We start from the raw sequence: 12853 nt of genomic DNA on the forward strand, positions 1-12853 counted from the left end.
TAGTCATTGGTAAGAAAAATCTTCCTTTGTTTTCAATTTTCGTAAATAAAATGGGCTTAATGAGTCTTCCATTTGAGTTATCTCAAAGCCAATCCTTTTACCTAAACCTAAGTGAAGGGATAGGATGAACACTTATTCTTCAAATATTTACATGGCTGAAAACAAAAGGGTGACACTTGTCACAAAATATTATGTATTAAGTGGATATATATGCCTAAAATTTGGACTGTAGTTGATGCCAAAGGCAAAAATTTTGTAAGTTCCAATCATTTTTGAAGTGTTGGGTCAAAATAATCACATTTTATCCTTGTCTTTGAAGTATGAAAATCTCCAATTTCTGGAAGAGGACACTTAAAATGGAAACTGTGATTAGTTTTGATAACAAATCCATCTGAATGTGGCATTTTAAAATCTTTCGGCATGGAAGATGATTTTCTTTATTCACATAAAAATAAGCGTGCAAATGCATTGGTATAACGCAGAGATACATATGTATAAAAATCACTTAACAGATATGGACCTATTTGGTAAGAATAAGGTTGTCCACCCCCAATTCGCCTTTTGGTGACTTTTTTTAAGAGAAAATGATGATGTTTTCATGTTCGGAGGCAACCCTGTTTTGACCCTAGTTATAGTGATTTTTGTTCTAAAAATAGCCTAGTGATCTTTTCCTAAACCTATTGATTTTTTACGATATAGTTTTTAGTTTCATGATTTAATCGAATAAAACTTAGAAGTAGCTGATTAACGAAAAACACAAGGTAGTAATTTTCTACAGTTCTTAATAGCAGTAATATGTTCCAGATTAGCATTTATGCAAATATACCGCCTTTGAAACTTCCAATTTTATTATATGATGATATCGATATAGACCTCAAAGCGTTATCATCCAGATAAAAAGAAAGAGGTAAAAATAAGGAGGGAAAATAAGAAGGTAGGTATACATTAAATATAATTTTCTAAATGAAAAAAGGAATCATTAAAAATAAAATAGGACTTAGTGCTTTTTATAATAGGACTTGTAATATAACTAGATAGTTTAAATCGATTATCGTTTGATGATTGAATTTGGTTGGGACTAAAGGGGGATACCTACTCTGGGAATTGTCCAATGATTTTAATCTTTACTTCTAATATCTAATCAAAATTCGAATAATTCTCCAAATTCTCTTATTTATAATTGAAACACCTAATAAGCGCATATAACGTCCTATTCTTTAAGTTTTTGGGTGTATTTGCTAACATATCAAACAATTTGCAGTAACGAACTATAAGAATGGAGCAACAAGGCTAGTAATCGAGACACTAGAAATGGAATTTTGATATCAAGCGATATATCATCGAATCACTATGTTGATTCTTAATATATTTTTACCCACATAGTTTTACCCACAAGAGGCTAAGAAACTGAAAATTTGCCAGATTCTTGAAAGAGGAAGAAAACACCCACTAAAAGCCTAAGATCTACAGTTAAAATCAAACAATTAGATTGGGCGTATCAGAGAACCACACTGTAAAGGTTTGAAGCCCCTCTCTGCAAAAGTGTTGAATTTTATATTATTTACCAGAAGAAAAATCACGGATGCATGTTAACTTGTTTCTTTCCCCAGGGGTTATTGTATCGAATCCACGGACCTAGAACAGCGGGAGAGGGCTCATTTGAATGGAAATTAAAAATTATGTCGTCCCTTTTATTTGACCAAAATGATCAGACGGCTACTACCACTCCTCCCACGTTCCTTATTTCCTCAAAAATTGTTCGATCAGAATTTTAAGATAGCTATTTTGTTTAGCAGAGTTGAAAGGTTTCAAAACTATACCTTTAGATTTAATATGACCCACGCAGTCCCCGAAAATAGGTCTGGGGATGGAAATATGCTAAGGACAATTTGTTTAGGATAATAAGGATAATGTACGACATTTTTTCACCCGGTGGCAACCAGAGTTTCCACTTCTAGAGAGATTACTTTATTTTAGGGATAAATCACTTCTTTTAGAGACACAAATTTTGAAAGAGATGAAGGGAATGAAGGGAAGTCTGGGGTAAAGTAAAGATTTCAAGGGAAACCTGGGGTAAAGTAAGTATTTTAACAATTCCCAAAAGAAAAAATTCAACCAAAAGTTTTCTGAGAAGTGGCTTCAGTTACCAATATCTAAAAATTGGATAGATAAAAGAGTGTCAAAGAAGTCAAAGAAAAATACTTATGTACCAAACTGTTGGTTCTCTTTGAAGTATGAATGTTGTGGAAAATCAGAGTTGATCAGGTTGCTCTGATCATACAGTATATAGAAGCAAGCAAGCAAAACATAATCTGCCATTACGTCTTGCAGACAGCTTGATCCCTCTCCTAACAAACTATTTCCAAAAGACCAGGTTCTAGCAGGGGTTACTTTGGGTAAACAGGAAGTTACAAACATTTTGCGACAGAATTTTTCTTTGGTACTACACAACTACTCAGACTACTGCTCCTCAAAACTACTTTTTTCTCTGTGCTAATGAATGAGACCACTGATTGTACTGTTGATAAGCAACTAGCTATCATTGTAGTATTTTTCAGTAAGAAAGATAAAAAACTTCATGTCGAAGTATTGGACATGGTTAAGTGTAGTATCTGAATCAAACAAGCAATTGAAAAAAACTCATTTCCCTGACAAAATATTGTTGGATTTTGTGCTAATACTACTAACAACATGTTTGGAGCCATTAGTTCTGCTTCAATACCAATGAAAGCCGCGGTGCTCCATATCTTGGATGTGAAATGCTCATGCCATCTTGTTCACTTATGTTCATCCCGTGCATGCCTGTTGCTTTCCAAGACACCAGAAATTCTGCCACGAAACATCTATGCCCATTTTTCCTAAATTTCTTCCAGGCGGGATAAATATGTTGAATTCCAGGAGTTCTTTCAATGCAAAGCACTCTCAATTCTTGACAAGGACAGACCTGTTGGTTGTCCCTTCAGGCCTGCATAAAGAGGCTTATTCAGCATCAGGTTACTTTTACTCAATATTTCATAGAAACCAGGTTTGACTGCCCAACTGCAACCAATGGCCTTGCCTTGCCAACATTACAAAGCAAGTTGACAAAGCCATACCTTGAATTCATAGACTGCTCTCTCGGCCTCTCCAACGAATTAAACACAGTTTTTCAATTTCAGCTTCCACTTCTTCACTCTCTTAAAGCAAGTGAATGATGTTGTGTCTAATTTCATGAAACTGGACTATATTTGCAGTGTTGTTTTGTTTAACGAACTGAATCTTTACCTTTCAAGAGAGTATCTGCCTTTAAACCAAATATATGAGGGAATAGCTACAATCGATTCAATGTAAGAACTCGTGCATGCTCAAGAGCCAAGTAATGAAATTGGCCTCTTTTAGTAGTCATGTCAAAAATATTATATAGTCCTAATGAAGCAGATCCAAGACCGTTTCAAGTTTGAAGACGAAATTTATGACATTTTGGTTTTGGTTGAACCAAGGAATCCAAGAAATTTGAAGCCAATATCTCTAAGGCCGCTATTTGAGAGATTTCCTGTTCTACGTGTTTCCTAAGCGAGATTTCCTGTTCTATGTGTTGCCTCCATAAAACGGAAACTGAAGGTCCAAGACTGTAGACTGAAGTTCACAGGCAGTGACTGATGTCACTGAGCTTCATTTGGGATATAACTAAGTTCATGGCCTGTCAGTTTAGCAGTACTGGATGAAGATATTTAGTCTGAAGACCCACAGTGCCAAAATCAAGTACCCGGAGTTGCAAAAGTGCTTATCACTGATCTTCTCTTTACCTTTTAGCAATGTACCAGCTAAGTGTTTGTTCAGTCTCCTGAAATTAATTTAAAGAGACATCCGGAATAGTGTCGGGAATGTCACACTATTCTCATTTATTCGAGTCAATTACTGGTTTAAAACGAATATAAAACGTCATAAACTGTCAGCATACCGAAAGCGGCTGCTGGCTTCAAGACGGAGGCAAACGCTACGTGCGATGAAGTGCTGGATATGACGCTTCATTAAACTTTTTATGTGTTCTTGGTAGGGTAAAAAATGGTATATATATCATTATCTGAAGTAAAAAATAACAATTTGAGGCTGCGCTATATTTTTTTTGCATAGACTGTATGGAAATGCAAGGCAAAATATCCCTCTTTTCTAGGGAGAGATATAGGGAGAAATCAGACCTAGAGACAGGGAGTCTTAAGCGGTGTTCACAAGCGTGTCTAGCTAGAATCCTATGTCTAGACACTTGTCTAGCTAGAATCCTATGTCTACACACGTGTCTAGCCAGAATTCAATGTCTAGGCAATAACCGTTCACAAGTAAAATTCGGCGCTTAGCTAGACACGCTAGACACGGCGCTTGGCCAGACTTTGAGTTCTAGACTCTAGAACTCAATGTCTAGGGTTTTCGATTACAGTCAATCAGAATGTGTCAATTTCCACTATTTTCATTATTTATGTTTACATTTTTAAACTGAAATTTAATTTTCGTTTTCTCATTAATTGTTTTTTTAATTTTAGGCAAATATGCAACACTATACATAATAGTGATGCACACTAAGGCAATTGTTTTGCTTATCTCATCCATTATCTCATGAAAGTAAAAATAGGGATTACAATTTTGAAAGTTTTGCCGGAATAAGCTCTCTTGATTGGCTAGAAATTGCAATTTGAAACTAAATTTGTAGTTCTATCTATAGCCGCGTCTATATTCGGCATTTTCTGGAAAACTGGAAAACTGGGTAATGTAGACCGCTACTACCGTCCCAGTTTTCCGTTTCTGGGTATGGCACAAAAAGACGCCGATAAATGGGATGGCATGCCAGAAATGGATAGTAAAGATGGGTTGTTCTGTTTTCTGGCAACTCTAGTTAGCACTAAATTTGAAAAAGAAGCCATGGGATTCACCGAAAAAGACAAATAGGCTTCTAAAAACTCTCCAAAATGGTCAAATGAAGACTTTCTCACTTATTGATATCTGGAAGGACAAATTTGATGACCTACAGAAAATAGAAGCTAAAGTTCAAACTCATATGGCCATTGCAGAGGAGCTATCAAGTCGAAATCCGGAAATCAAAAGAAGTATTTTCAAAAAACTTCTTATTGAAAAAAACCTCAATTGAAAATGATTCAAAAATGGTAACAATTAGTTTCAGTCCTTTTCCCAAAAATAAAAAAAATCGTCAATTTTAAATTTTACAACAGTATGATACATAATGCTTACAAAGAGTTACTGTTTGTAGAAATACTGTTTACATACTGTACATAGAATTTTTGAATTGTGATATAGTATGGATAAAACTAACTGTTTTTTGGACTAACATGAAATGTTAAATACTACCAATGCTACATTATGTAGAGTAAAGGACAAAAGTGCTCGAATGGTTATATGGCTTCAACATCCAGGACTCAAGTCGAAATGCCCCATCACCCAAAAAGTGCAGCGGTATATTTACACCATCAATTTTTCGAAACAGGCTGGGGAAAAGTTTGTTTTGGGCTGCTTTTTCATGAAGATTTGTCCTTTTGAAAGCTCCAACATCACTGCAACTACCAAGGATACCGGCCTTAGCGTACAAACAATTATATTTGGTATTAGAAACAACCAAAACACTTACACTATACCAGCCTTTGTAATTATAGTAGTCTGTAGCAAACTGTGCTGGAAGATGGATAGGCATGTGGCAGCCATCAATGGCACCAACAGTTAACGGAAATCCCCAAAGCTCGTTAAATTCTGATTCTAACTTAACAAATTCAGTTGTTGTAGCAGGCCATTTAATCAGCTCTGGAACAAGCAGTTCTTTGGCAGAACTTAGGAATAAATGGAAGCAATGGTCAACTGTGGCTCGACCTATGCCAAAAAGTGACCCAATAGTTTTACAATATGCGTTTGTGGCTAGCACATACATGTGCAACAGCAAATTTTTTGTCGGTGGGAATTGCTGTTCTCAATTGAGTGTCCTGGGTTAATATTTTCTGTTCAACTTTTGACAATACCCAATAAAAAGTCTCTCTATCCATCCTAAAAAATTAGTAAAACTCGGATTCACTTTTTCCTTGGAGAACACTAGTTACCAGTCATGAGACTGGGGAAGAATCCAAACAGATCTAGTATAGAGGCTCTTCTTCATCTCTTCTTGCAGTTTTAAGAGCTCATTTGCAAAACATGCTTCCAGTTTTTACTTTTTATTTCTGTTTAGCTTCAACAATAGAGATAGAGCAGAATATAATAGCAAAAATAAATCACTTGAAGCTTGCTTTATGGCCAACGCCATCATAAGCATGTCAGACGGCCACATTTCGATCTGGCTGCTTTAGGCAGCCAAAAATTGATATAAAAGTAGGGAAAATTGAAATCGCAAAGTGGAAACACTGACGGCATCCTTTCTGTCTGGGTCAAACAGAAGAAATACCTTTCTTTGTAAATTCCATGGTCTTTTTATAGGGTGTATGGAGTAAATTTATGGTGATGGACAGCTCCAAAAGAAACATGGGTAAACTTCTACTTTTGGCTATCTTGGAAAGGGGTTAGGTTAGGAAAATGAAACTCTCAGGGATGGGTCTACAGGCTAAAGTGTGTCATGGGAAGGTATTTTGAAATAGCCCACCTTCCTTCACTTCTTTTCCTTTTAGAGGATCTTGGAATTTGCCTACATGACAGGTTATATTTATTGAAATTTTGACAAAACAACATTTTACCTTAATTTCAGTTATCTGTTTCTTTTTCTCTGGCTTTAGTTCTGAAAAATGCAATTCCTGCCATTTGAGTAGAATTTTAGGTAAATTTTAACCAAATCATGTTATTGACAGTATAAATTTTGGGTAAAATTCTACTTTAGTTACTTTTGGCTATCTTGGAAAGGGGTTGGGTTAGGAAAATGAAACTTTCTGGGATGGATGTACATGCTAAGGTTTGTCCCGGGAAGGTACTTTGAAGTACCTACCTCCCCTCATCCCCCCCTCTATATATTGGTAAATTACTGCACATTACTAGTTGTTTTTAACTCATATTTCATCCTATATTACTATCATAAATATAAATCACTGCTTACCTTACACAACTTCTGCTTTTAACCTTGTTCATTAAAATATATTCCAAAATCCTATTTAAATCCTAAGCACTTTAATTTTTAACCCATGCCAACTTTCTTTATGGTATATGAAACCAGGTTTGTTGTGATGTCACACTTGCCTTATCAGAAACCCTTACCCTCAAGGGTAGCAGGCACATGCCAAACCACTCTGTTGATAAGATCATTTAAACTGTATTAATTAAGGAAAGGATTTGACAAGAGAGACCAGTAAAAATAACCTAATCGTTTTTAGAGGACAAATTATGTCATGGAAAGATGTTTTTGAAAGTACCCTTCCACCCAAACTTAAAATTTTCTGAAATTCTACTTTAGAAGCTTTTAAAATATTTCTAAAGTACTAAAAGATAGAGTGCTAAAACATCAGAATCAACTTCAGAGGACATATTATATCACGGGAAGAGGTTTTTGAAATCACCCTTCCCCCCAAACTCAAAATTTTCTAAAATCCTACTTTAGAAGCTTTTAAAATATTTCTAAAGTAATAAAAGATACAGTGCTAAAAACATCAGAATCAACTTCAGAGGACACGTTATATCATGGGAAGACGTTTTTGAAATCCCCCCTCCCCCCAAACTCAAAATTTTTCAAAATTCTACTTTAGAAGCTTTTAAAATATTTTAAATATTTCTAAAGCGCTATGACATAGAGCGCTACAGACATCAGAATCAACTTTAGAGGACAATTTATGTCATGGGAAGATGTTTTTGATATCCCCCTTCCCCCCAAACTCAAAATTTTCCAAAATTCTACTTTAGAAGCTTTTCAAAATTTCTAAAGCACTAAGAGATAGAGCGCTACAAACATCAGAATCGACTTCAGAGGACACGTTATATAACGGGAAGAGGTTTTTGAAATCACCCTTCCCCCAAACTCAAAATTTTTTAAAATTCTACTTTAGAAGTTTTTGAAATATTTCTAAAGTACTAAAAGATAGAGTGCTAAAAACATCAGAATCAACATCAGAGGACACATTATATCACAGGAAGAGGTTTTTGAAATCACCCTTCCCCCCAAACTCAAAATTTTCTAAAATTCTAACTTAGGAGCTTTTCTAATATTTCTAAAGTGCTAATAGATAGAGTGCTAAAAACAACAGAATCGACTTCATAGGACACGTTATATCACGGGAAGAGGGAAGATGATTTTGAAATCCCCCTTCCCTCCAAACTCAAAATTTTCTAAAATTCTACTTTAGGAGCTTTTTAAATATTTCTAAAGCGCTAAGACATAGAGTGCTAAAAACATCAGAATCTACTTCAGAGGACACGTTATATCAAGGGAAGAGGTTTTTAAAATCCCCCTTCCCCCCAAACTCAAAATTTTGTAAAATTATAATTTAGACGCTTTTGAAATATTTATAAAGTAATAATAGAAAGAGATCTAAAAACATAAGAATAGATTTAAGAGGACACGTTATATCACGGGAAGAGGTTTTTAAAATCCCCCTTCCCCCAAACTCAAAATTTTCTAAAATTCTACCTTAGGAGCTTTTTAAATATTTCTAAAGTGCTAAGACATAGAGTGCTAAACACATCAGAATCGACTTCATAGGACACGTTATATCACGGGAAGAGGCTTTTAAAATCCCCCTTCCCCCCAAACTCAAAATTTTCTAAAATTCTACTTTAGGAGCTTTTTAAATATTTCTAAAGCGCTAAAAGATAGTGATAAAAACATCAAAATCGACTTTAGAGGACACGGTATATTAAGGGAAGAGGTTTTTAAAATCCCCCTTCCCCCCAAACTAGAAATTTTCAAAAATTCTACATTAGAAGCTTTTTAAATATTTCTAAAGCTCTAAGAGATAGAGTGCTAAAAAAATTAGAATTGACTTCAGAGGACAATTAATTTTACGGGAAGATATTTTTGGAATTCCCCTTCCCCCCAAACTCAAAATTTTCTAAAATTATACTTTAGGAGCTTTTTAAATATTTCTAAAACACTAAGACATAGAGCGCTAAAAACATCAGAATCAACTTCAGAGGACACGTTATATCACGGGAAGAGGTTTTTAAAATCCATCTTCCCCCCAAACTCCAAATTTTCCAAATTTTTACTTTAGAAGCTTTTTTAAATATTTCTAAAGCACTAATAGATAGAGTGTTAAAAACATCAGAATCGACTTCAGAGGACACGGTATATCATGGGAAGAGGTTTTGAAAATCCCCCTTCCCCCCAAACTTGAAATTTTCTAAAATTCTACTTTAGGAGCTTTATGAATTATTTCTAAAGTGCTAAGACATAGAGTGCTACAAACATCAGAATCATCTTTAGAGGACAAATTATATTATGGGAAGATGTTTTTGAAATCCCCCTTCCCCCCAAACTCAAAATTTTCAAAAATTCTACTTTAGAAGCTTTTTAAATATTTACAAAGCACTAATAGCTATAGCGCTAAAAATATCGGAATCGACTTAAAAGGACAAATTATTTTATCGGAATATGTTTTTCAAATCCCCCTTCCCCCCAACTCAAAATTTTCTAAAATTCTGCTTTAGTAGCTTTTAAAATAATTCTATATCGCTAGGAGAAATAGCTCTACAAAAATAGTAAAAGACATAAGATGAAACGTAAGATAACTGGAAGAGGTTTTTAAAATACCCCTTCCCCCCAAACTCAAAATTTTCCAAATTTTTACTTTAGAAGCTTTTTTAAATATTTCTAAAGTGCTAAGACATAGAGCGCTACAAACATCAGAATCAACTTTAGAGGACAGATTATATTATGGGAAGATGTTTTTGAAATCCCCCTTCCCCCAAACTCAAAATTTTCCAAAATTCTACTTTAGAAGCTTTTAAAATATTTCTAAAGCACTAATAGATAGAGTGTTAAAAACATCAGAATCGACTTCAGAGGACACGTTATATCTCAGGAAGAGGTTTTTAAAATCCCCCTCCCCCCACACTCAAAATTTTCCAAAATTTCACTTTTGAAGCTTTTTTACATATTTCTAAAGTGCTAAGACATAGAGCGCTACAAACATCAGAATCAACTTTAGAGGATAAATTATATTATGGGAAGATGTTTTTGAAATACCCCTTCCCCCCAAACTCAAAGCACTAATAGATAGAGTGTTAAAAATATCAGAATCGACTTCAGAGGACACGTTATATCTCGGGAAGAGGTTTTTAAAATCCCCTCCCCCCAAACTCAAAATTTTACTTTCGAAGCTTTTTTAAATATTTTTAAAGAGCTAATACCTAGAGAGTTACACTCATCACAATCGATTTTAAAGTATGATTTTTATCATTGGAAGATGTTTTTGAAATTCCCATTTCTCCCCCAATCGAAATTTTACAAATTTCTACTGTAGGAGCTTTTTAAATATTTCTAAATCGCTCATACATAGAGCGCTACAGAAATCAGAATCTACATCAGAGGACACGTTATATCACGGGAAAGGTTTTTGAAATCACCCTTCCCCCCAAACTCAAAATTTTCTAAAATTCTACTTTAGAAGCTTTTAAAATATTTCTAAAGTACTAACAGATACAGTGCTAAAAACATCAGAATCGACTTCAGAGGACACGTTATATCATAGGACGACGTTTTTAATATCCCCCCTCCCCCCAAACTCAAAATTTTTCAAAATTCTACTTTAGAAGCTTTTAAAATATTTTAAATATTTCTAAAGCGCTACGACATAGAGCGCTACAGACATCAGAATCAAATTTAGACGACAAATTATGTCATGGGAAAATGTTTTTGGAATCCCCCTTCCCCCCAAACTCAAAATTTTCCACAATTCTACATTAGAAGCTTTTAAAATATCTCTCAAGCAATAAGAAATAAATCTCTACCAACATCAGAATTTAATTCAGAGGACGCTTTATATAACGGGACGAGGTTTTTGAAATCACCCTTCCCCCCAAACTCAAAATTTTCTAAAATTCTACTTTAGAAGCTTTTAAAATATTTCTAAAGTATTAAAACATAGAGTGCTAAAAACATCATAATCGACTTAAGAGGACAATGTATCTCACAGGAAGATGATTTATAAATCACCCTTCCCCCCAAACTCAAAATTTTCTAAAATTCTACTTTAGGAGCTTTTTAAATATTTCTAAAGCGCTAAGACATAGAGTGCTAAACACATCAGAATCGACTTCATAGGACACGTTATATCACGGGAATAGGGAAGATGATTTTAAAATCCCCCTTCCCCCCAAACTCAAAATTTTCTAAAATTCTACTTTAGGAGCTTTTTAAATATTTCTAAAGCGCTAAAACATAGAGTGCTAAAAACATCAGAATCGACTTCAGAGGACATGTTATATCACGGGAAGAGGTTTTTGAAATCACCCTTCCCCCCAAACTCAAAATTTTCTAAAATTCTACTTTAGAAGCTTTTAAAATATTTCTTAAGTACTAAAAGATACAGTGCTAAAAACGTCAGAATCGACTTCAGAGGACACGTTATATCACGGGAAGAGGATTTTAAAATCCCCCTTCCCCCCAAACTTAAAATTTTCTAAAATTCTACTTTAGGAGCTTTTTAAATATTTCTAAAGCACTAAGACATAGAGTGCTAAACACATCAAAATCGACTTCATAGGACACGTTATATCACGGGAAGAGGCTTTTAAAATCCCCCTTCCCCCCAAACTCAAAATTTTCTAAAATTCTACTTTAGGAGCTTTTTAAATATTTCTAAAGCTCTAATACATTGAGTTCTAAAAACATCAGAATCAACTTCAGAGGACATATTATATAATGGAAAGAGGAGTTTCAAATCCCCCTTCCCCTCACACTCAAAATTTTCCAAAATTCTACTTTAGGAGCTTTTTACTTATTTCTAAATCACTAAAAGATAGAGTGATAAAAACATCTGAATTGACTTGAGAGGAAAAATTTTGTTACTGGAAGATGTTTTTTAAATCCCCCTTCCCCCAAAACTCAAAATTTCCTAAAATTCTCCTTTAGTAGCTTTTTAAATATTTCTAAAGCACTAAGACATAGAGCGCTAAAAACATCAGAATCGACTTCAGAGGACACGTTATATCACGGGAAGAGGTTTTTAAAATCCATCTCCCCCCCAAACTCAAAATTTTCCAAATTTTTACTTTAGAAGCTTTTTTAAATATTTCTAAAGCACTAATAGATAGAGCGCTGCAAACATCAGAATCAACTTTAGAGGACAACTTATGTCATGGGAAGATGTTTTTGAAATCACCCTTCCCCCCAAACTCAAAATTTTCAAAAATTCTACTTTAGAGGCTTTTAAAATATTTCTAAAGCACTAATAGATAGAGTGTTAAAAACATCAGAATCGACTTCAGAGGACACGTTATATCACGGGAAGAGGTTTTTAAAATCCCCCTTCCCTCCAAACTCGAAATTTTCTAAAATTCTACTTTAGGAGCTTTTTAAATATTTCTAAAGCGCTAAGACATAGAGCGCTACAAACATCAGAATCATCTTTAGAGGACAAATTATATTATGGGAAGATTTTTTTGAAATCCCCCTTCCCCCCAAACTCAAAGTTTTCAAAAATTCTACTTTACAAGCTTTTTAAATATTTATAAAGCAATAATAGATAGAGTGATAAAAACATCAGAATCGACTTCAGAGGACAAATATTGTTACGGGAAGATCTTTTTGAAATCCCCCTTCCCCCAAACTCAAAATTTTCAAAAATTCTACTTTAGAAGTTTTTTTAAATATTTCTAAAGCGCTAAGACATAGAGCGCTACATACATCAGAATCAACTTTAGAGGATAAATTATGTTATGGGAAGATGTTTTTGAAATCCCGCTTCCC

General features: G+C 34.4%; 1 protein-coding gene across 2 annotated transcripts in view; it reads left to right on the forward strand.

Moving 5' to 3' along the window:
• Positions 1–6419: 6419 nt before the first annotated feature.
• Positions 6420–12853, forward strand: part of LOC148947980 (uncharacterized) — a 35403-nt gene continuing 28969 nt past the window's right edge. For both annotated transcript variants that reach the window (XM_089095163.1, XM_089095164.1), the window contains exon 1: positions 6420–6493. The gene's annotated coding sequence lies outside the window, so the exon portion shown is untranslated. The remainder of the gene's footprint in view (positions 6494–12853) is intronic.

Source organism: Artemia sp. Qi Xiang Cuo, chromosome 10, assembly GCF_049724085.1.
Source record: "Artemia sp. Qi Xiang Cuo chromosome 10, ASM4972408v1, whole genome shotgun sequence".
Classification (NCBI taxonomy): Eukaryota; Metazoa; Arthropoda; class Branchiopoda; order Anostraca; family Artemiidae; genus Artemia; species Artemia sp. Qi Xiang Cuo.